Below are 8590 nucleotides of genomic sequence, written 5' to 3' on the forward strand. Positions count from 1 at the left end.
GTCACCTTTTTGGTTGATTTGGTTAATTGCATAAATGAAGGATAAATACTCACAAGCTTATCTGTTTAACAAAACTCCTAGGTACATCAAGAATGTAAAAAGAGAAAATGGCCTAGAGGGGACTCTGACCACCAGGCATCTAAAATTGAAGCTAAGCCCGCTGTCAGTTAGGTTCCTCCACTCCTTCTGTACTCCTGCATCCGGTTCTCTCCCTACTACCGGGGCGTGGACCTTTGACCTAATGAGGAAGAACCTCAGAAAGGCAAAGGCATTCTGATAAAATGTTCCTTTCAGCCTTTCCTTGGGACATTTTTTTTTTAACTTAAGAGGATTAACCGGTCTTGGTCAGCCTTAGGAAGGTAAGCATCACTCTCAGATGAAAATATTTGGGGGAACTTTAAATAGCTAGCTACCTCGGCACAGGTTTAAATTAGATTGACTTCAGCTGTTTTTAGAATCCCAAGTAGTTATCCAGAGCAGTCACTCAAGTTTTGGTTCTCTTTGTCATAGCTGCATTCGGAGAGACTCTATACGAGGCATGGTTAGAAAAAGAGAAACACTTATACCTGGAATTTATATTCTTCCAAGTAATCTTTTAGTCTTGTTGGTAAAGGCAGTCCCCAGATGGTACCGGTACATTTGTTAATGGTGAGTCTACAGAGATGCTGCAGAGGTGGCGCTGATGTGTAGAGCGGTTTGGTTAGGTAAAGGTGAACGGTGCCGTTCCAGGGGGCTTCTGGGCCCGTCCGCTTATCCTTGCACATCTGAACATAGTAGTCGATCAGATGAACCACACTGTCAAATTGTTTAAGCTTGGACTTGACACATATGATAGAGTCCAATCTGAATTTCCCATCTTGGTATTCGATTTGCAGATTAGTTGGTCCAGCTGATGTCTTAACAGATATTGTTAGTAGGTAGTCTGAATGCGAGCTATCTCTAATCAAGAAAGTACCTTCTGGTGCCTCTTTTAATTTCTCCTTGGCTTCATTAACAGTCATACTTCCCCAGTACCAACCTGTTTGAGGTCCCGAAGGGCCTTTGCCAAACGTGCCGCCTCCGGGGACGACTCCTCCGCGGATCCCGCAGTCCCCCATTGGCTCTGCGTCCCTTCCGCGCCATTCCCGGACGGCTCGAGGCACCGCAGGGTCATGGGAGAGGGGTCACCGCGGCAAAGACAGGTGGCCACCCGCGATTGGGTCAGAGCGGGGCACGCGTCCTTCTTGGAAGTCAGTGGGAACCCAAAAACGAGTCCCTGCGGGGTATCCGAAATGGTGGAGAGGGAGGGGATGGGGTGCTTCTGGTTCTTCCTCCCCAGGTTCCAGTGGACGAATGGCAAAGTCCCCTGCAGGCGCGGTCACCCACAGTTTGCCTCGGCCTCGGCCGCCGCCTCCACACCAGGCAGCCTCCCCAGTGGACATGGGGCGGGGGAACCGGGAGGGGCCCGGGAGAGGAAGGGTGTCTGACCGAGTTTCCCCTGTTGACTTTTAATTTGGGAAGGAGATGCCTGGGGATGCGCTCTGTGGCAGCCAGAATTCTTGCCCAGAGGGCAAACAAAAGCACCGGGGACCATCGCCTAGAACCCCCGGGCTCCGAAATCCCCCACCCTGGCCAGCTGCTGGCTTTTCCTCTCACAGAACATATTTCAATGGAGGAAGAATGTATTTCCCCTTATTGGATGGCCCTTCATTTTGACTTTCAGCTCCCTCCCAGCCTTTCCAAGGTCTGCAATCAACAGTCACGTGGCTCCAGGTCCTCTATCTGGGAGAAATGTGGAGACCTTGGCAGTACTTTCTTCTCAGACTTCAGAATCCAGAGTTTATGTAGGGATTCAAAGGACTTTATTCTCCTTCCCTTGCCAGTGAGATGCATTCTCAACCTCTTATTTTAAAATTGTCCTCCCTTTTTTCTAGAGTTCTGCTGGATTTCTCTCACCGATCTTCTCGGGAATTAATATGGTTTATCTTAGGGAAAGATAGCTGTGCCCCCAGGTGACCAAATTAAAAGCAAAGTTCAAGCAAATAATTCAAAAAAATTTTCTCCAAGAGCAACTCTTTTGTTGTCCAATTCAGAATGTAAAATGTTGCCCGATGCCACCTTGCCAAAAGTGAAGGTGCTCCTTCCACAAACCCAGTGTGTGGCTCTTGAGCTCGTGGCCCTATAAACATGAAGACTTCCTAGCCTCTCGGTGGCACAAACTCTATTCTCTAGTAACATCATTGATATAAAATCAAGTAGGCTCACCTACTGCCAAAAATGCTGATGTTGGGACTGAACTATGTGGCCAGAAAATGAAGTTATCATCTCTGTTGACCAAAACGATGGACAAGAACGAGTGGAGGAGGTCCGCACACGTGCAGATGACTGTCTTCACCCTGTGGCTCCACGTCGCCTTCCCTCTGTGTGTGTCTGCGTCATGATGTCCTGTTCTTATAAGAACACCTGTCAGCCTGGATTAGGGCCCAACCTGGTGACCTCGGTTTACCTTAATGACCTCTCTCACGGCCTCACCTGCAGATACAGTCCCTTCTGAGGCTACAAAGTGTCACTTCGGTGAGGGCGCCATTCAGCCCATAGGAGTTCCATCCCTCAAGCCCCTGCTAAGCCAGCCGGATTTACCATCTCCGTTCAGGATATGTCAGGATCTTAAATATTTCCTCCCTTGGAGCCACCGTTTTGAATTTATGTGTGAGTAGAAAGGGCTTTCTTCTAATGAGAGCTGGGATCAGGCTACCTGGTTTGGGCCCATGATGAAGAAGATACAGAGCAGAGCACACAGAGCCAACCTTCCAACAAGTTGTCGGTCACTCTGTCCCATGACTATCCGTTACTCAGGGGCTATGGTGGGATTGGAAAATGGTTCACGCCAGTAGGAACCCTGGACCCTGAGTGTTTGGGGGCCCTGCAGGGGACTGCTGGTCAGCCTGCCCCCGCTGACCTTTATTAGCTTGATTTCCTCCCAGGAGCTTCATAACTGTGGGCAGGGGTAGGGGATGCTGTCAGCCCATGGCAGGGACTCTGCCTGCGTAAGGCCTCTGACCATGGAGGAACAGAGGAACACACATGCTCAGGGAATGAAGTATGACTTCTGCCTTGCACTCTTGCTCCCAAATTCAACTGCCCATGGAACACCAGCTTTATGGGTTGAATTGAGCCCCTTGCCCCCAAAAGGTGCTAAAGCCCTAAACCCCAGTATGTGTGACATGACCTTATGTGGAAATAGGGTCTTTCCAGATGATCAAGTGAAGATGAGGCCATCAGGACAGGTCCTAATCCAATGTATAATATAGTATATCACATGGATTGATTTGTAGCTGTTGAACCAACCTTGCAACCAAGTTATAAATCCCACATGGGTGTGGTACATAATCCTCTTAATGTACTGTTGGATCCTATTGGCTAGTATTTTGGTAAAAATGTTTACATCCATATTCATCAGGGATATTGGTCTGTAGTTCTCCTTTTTGATAGGGTCTTTGTCTGGTTTGGGGATCAAGGTAATGCTGGCCACACAAAATGAGTTTGGAAGTTTTCCTTCCATTTCTGTTTTTTTGGAGCAGTTCTGGAAGAATAGGTATTAATTCTTCTTTACATGTTTGGTCGAATTCCCCTGGGAAGCTGTCTGGTCTGGGTCTCTTGTTTGTTAGGAGATTTTTGACTACTGCTTCCATTTACTTACTGGTTATGGGTCTGTGCAGGTTTCTCTATTTCTTCCTGGTTCAGTTTTGGTAGTTTATACATCTCTAGGAATGCATCAATGTCTTCTGGATTGTCGAATTTGTTGGCCTATAGTTGCTCATAATATGTTCTCATAATTGTTTGTATTTCTTTGGGGTTGGTTGTGACCTCTTCTCTTTCATTCATGATTTTATTTATTTGGGTCCTTTCTCTCTTCTTTCTGGTAAGTCTGGCCAAGGGTTTGACAGTCTTACTAATTCTTTCAAATAACCAGTTCCTAGTTTCGTTGTTCTGTTCTCCTGTTCTTTTGGTTTCTATGTCATGGATTTCTGCTCTGATCTTTATTATTTCCCATCTCCTGCCGGGTTTAGGCTTTATTTGCTGCTCTTTCTCCAGCTCCTTGAGGTGAAGGGTTAGGTTCTGTATTTTAGAGCTTCCTTGTTTCTTGAGAAAGGCTTGTATTGCTATATACTTTCCCATTAGGACTGCGTTAGTTGCATCCCTATGATTTTGGACAGTTGTGTTTTCATTTGCATTTGTTTCCATGAAGTTTTGTTTTGAATTCTTCTTTATTTTCCTGGTTGACCCATTGATTCTTTAGGAGGATGCTCTTTAGCCTCGATGTATTTGAGTTCTTTCCCAATCTCCTATTGTGTTTGAGTTCGAGTTTCAAAGCCTTGTGGCCCAAAAATATGCAGGGAATGTTCCCAGTCCTTTGGTACCGGTTGAGACCTGATTTGTGACCCAGGATGTGATCAATTCTGGAGAATGTTCCATGGATACTGGAGAAGAATGTGTGTTCTGTTGCTTTGGGATGAAACTTTCTGAATAGATCTGTGAAGTCCATCTGGTCCAGTGTGTCCGTTAAAGCCCTTATTTCCTTGTGGATCTTTTGCTTAGATGATCTTTCCATTTCATTGAGGGGCTGTTAAAGTCCCCTACTATCCTTGTATTGTTGTTGAGGTGTTTTTTGATTTTGTTGTTAATTGGCTTACATAATTGGCTGCTCCCATATTAGGGGCATAAATATTTACAATTGTTAGATCTTGTTGGATAGACCCTTTAAGCATGATTAGTGTCCTTCCTCATCTCTTATTACAGTCTTTGGTTTAAAATTTAATTTGCCTGATAGAAGGATTGCCACCCCAGCTTTTTTTTGATGTCCATTAGCATGGTATATGGTTTTCCATCCCCTCACGTTATATCTGGAAGTGTCTTTGGGTCTAAAATGAGTCTTCTTGCAGACAGCATATCGAATGGTCTTGTTTATTTGTTTGTTTGTTTGTTTTTTATGCATCTGATGGCCTCTGTCTTTTGATTGGTGCATTTAGTCCATTTACATTCAGGGTAACTATTGAAAGATATGAATTTAGTGCCATTGTATTGCTTGTAAAGTGACTGTTACTGTATATTGTCTCTATTCCTTTCTGGGCTATGTTACTTTTAGGCTCTCTCTTTGCTTAAAGGACCCTTTCAATATTTTTTGTAGGCCTGGCTTGGTGATCGCAAATTCTTTTAGTTTCTGTTTGTCCTGGAAGCTTTTGATCTCCCCTTCTATTTCCAGTGACAGCCTAGCTGGATAGAGTATTCCTGGCTACATTTTTTTTCTCATTTAGTACCCTTCCCCAAGCCTTTTTATCATTTTGGTTTCCATGAAAACACCACCCGTTCCAAGAGGCCTCCCTGACAAGCACATCTAAGACAGTCACTCCCCAATCCCCAAACCTGTTCCAGCCCCTATCCTGGTTTCATTTCTTGCACAGAACTACGTGTGATCTGAGATTATCTTGGGGATAAAAGACCTGAAAGGAAACAGGTTGGAATGTCATCAGTGGTTCTATCTTGGGTGAGATGATGGACAACATGATTTTAACTTTTTTAAGTTAAAAAACTTTAACTGCTGCTTTCCAGAGCTTCCACAATTAGCACGTATTATTTTCTGATCAGAAAAGAGAACGGGTGCTCGAAATCATGGTCTGCCATTTCTGGGCATCTCTGCCTTCATCACAGTGCTGTTGGCTAACAGAACATTTCCCTTCTAGATGGTTCTCCAGCAGAATCTCCTTCCAGATGATTGTGCTTGGTTGTAAAAACACTTGCTTAGAATTCTCTGACTCTGTGTCCCCCAGCTAGAGGGAGCACGACCTTATTAGTGAGTTGTCTGTGACCAATGGGAAGAATTGGAAGTGATGCTGTGTGACTTCCAAGGTCAGATCAGAAAAACCTCTTTCTCTTTGGGTGCTTGCACTGGAGGCTTTTGGAGAAACCAGGTGCCATGTTAGAAATACATCAGCTCTGAGATCTCCATGCTGGAGAAGCCACCTGCAGGTGCTCCAGCCCCCAGCTCCAGCAACCTCCAGCCTGACAAGTGAGGCTGCTGGGTATTCCATCCTGGATGCCCATCACCGCCTAGTCCTCGGACCACTGAACATCAGCCATCATCTGGTGGCAACAGCATGAGTGACTCAAGTGAGAATTGCCTTGCCAAAGCCTCCCCACTTTCTTGTCTCCCCGAATTGTGAGGAAAACAAAATGAGTGCTGTTGTACACCCCTGAGTTTTGGGGTAGTTTGCTGTTGCAGAAGCTGAAACTATTTCTCCACAGAGAAAGAGTGATTCCCTAGTCTTTTCAGAGAGCCTGGTAATGACCGGTGCTGCCGGAACAGCAGGGTGGCACACCCAGAGGTCCCTGGAACAACCCGAACACCAGGTAGGGTAGGTCCTGCTAGATTCCCTGCCTCAGTCAAAGCTACATTCCCCACCCTCCCACACACTTCAGACTTCCCTCACTCATAGGCAGGCTTGGACTCAATCCAGACAACTTGGAGCTGAGTGAGGCAGGAAGCACTTAGGTGACTCTCACCCAGCAAGGTGAGACTCAGCATCGTGTGTGTGGGTCCTTCAGCCTGACCTTGCTGCATGACATTGTTGCCGTGTCCCATTGGATTCTGAGAACCTGCTGAGGACTCTTTTGCCAAGTAGGTAACATGGTAGAGTGGAAACCAAGAAGACAGTGGTGTCAAGCAGCCGTGAAGAGAGTCCAGCTCTCCTCTGATACTTTACTGGGTGTGCATTTGGCTACCATTACCAGAGAATGTGAACAACGTGTGTTCTTAAAAGAGAGGATTATTTAACTCACAGAAATCTGGAGTAGGCAGTTGCTGGCATTGCTTTAGCTGCTTTAATAATGACACCAGGGACCCAGGCTGGGTTACCTCTGAGGCTTATGATTTTCCTTCTTACCTCCCTCCCTCCCTCCCTCACCACTCCCTCCCTCCCTCCCTCCCTCCCTCCCTCCCTCCCTCCCTCCCTTCCTTCCTTCCTTCCTTCCTTCCTCTCTCTCCTCATGGACACAAGATGGCTGCAGCAGCACCAGATATTATATCTGCTTAAAAGTCAATGAGAAGAATTGTGAGAAGTCACGTGAGCCACATTCCCTGCTCCCCCTTGTTTTCCGCAAAAAACAAAAGGCTTTTCAGAGTCACATGGAGCAGTGTTTTCATTAAGTTTTATGGGTCATAACTGGATCACAGGGCTCCCTCTAACTGCAGAAAAGGCTGAGGAATTGGGAAACAGCTTTGTCATAATTGTGTCTTTTTTTAAGATTTTATTTATTTATTAGAGAGAGAGCACATGCAGGGAGAGAGGCAGAGGGAGAGGGAGAAGCAGACTCCCCACTAATCAGGAAGCCCGAGCTGGGGACCTTGAACCCAAGACCATCCCAGGCCCCCAGGATCAGGACCTGGGCCAAAGGCGGATGCTTAACTGACTGAGCCACCCAGGCACCCCTGTCATGATTGTCTTCATCATAAGTCATCACTTGTGGGTGGGCACTTGGCGGCCTTAAATTCGAGTCACTGTCCGCAAGGAAAAAGAAGATGAGGAGTTTTAGAGACAATGAGCCGTATCTACCCAAGCCACATGACCACTTTCATGTATTAGTGACTCTGAACAAGACACTCAAGGCCTGTGAGTCTCAGTTATTTACCTGTAAAACGGAACTCCCACAGTCCTCAGCATCCAGCAGGGCGCCTGCCTTACTGAGGATGTCCTGAATGGAGGCATTCCTGGAATGAAGCCATGCTGCCTCATCTAAATGCATCACAAAATGTCTAGAGTTAGCCTGGCGGTGGTTTACATCGTGGCAACAGAAGTGATCACAGTTTTGGCCCTGAGAGCAGCAGTCTGCTTCAGAAGGAAAACAGGACACATCTAATGCCGTGGAACAAATTTTGTGCTGCAAGTCACAGTCACGCGGAAATGGAGTGGGCTGGAGACATCAGACTGGTGTCATTGCAGCCACGACAGCGCATCTCCCAGACCTCTACTCTCTACACCTCTAGGTCCCTGAGTTGCTGAGCCAAGAATGGGCCACTGAGGCCCTGGAGACCTCTCTCCATTTACTCAGTGCTACTTACACATTCCCTTCCTGGAGCTTTTTTGCTTTTTTGTTGTTTTGTTTTGTTGTGTTGTGTTTTTACTTTTTTTTGTAGGATCATTATATGATTCTACAAAAGGTACACCCAGACCAATTTCTGTGCTGGAAAACCAGCTCACATTTTGCCCAGAGCAATGTTACCAAGGTTCTTCTACTTCCAACACTAACTGAGATACATTCTCCCCTCCTTGTCGGATCTTGTTGTCCTTAATCAAGTGGCTTTTCTTCCATCAGCCTAAATTGCTACTTGCTGCAGTGTCTTGGCCCCACAGAGAAATCCTTTTTACCACTGTCTCCCAAAAGGCTAAGTCCTTAACTCCTAACCAGAATAAAGTGACTCATTCAGCTGGTCCATTGCCTTTCAGAATGAACATGGCAGCATGGCTTGGAATATTCCTCCTAACATAGGTCCCCTATAATAAATATACCCCCAAAATAGGGAGCAGCAGAAAGGAAAAGGCACATTGGAGTCATT

General features: G+C 46.2%; 1 pseudogene; it reads right to left on the minus strand.

Annotated features, from left to right (window-relative positions):
• Positions 1-512: 512 nt before the first annotated feature.
• LOC113913111 lies at positions 513-1153 on the minus strand (annotated as a pseudogene).
• Positions 1154-8590: the final 7437 nt, after the last annotated feature.

Source organism: Zalophus californianus, chromosome 14, assembly GCF_009762305.2.
Source record: "Zalophus californianus isolate mZalCal1 chromosome 14, mZalCal1.pri.v2, whole genome shotgun sequence".
Classification (NCBI taxonomy): domain Eukaryota; kingdom Metazoa; phylum Chordata; class Mammalia; order Carnivora; family Otariidae; genus Zalophus; species Zalophus californianus.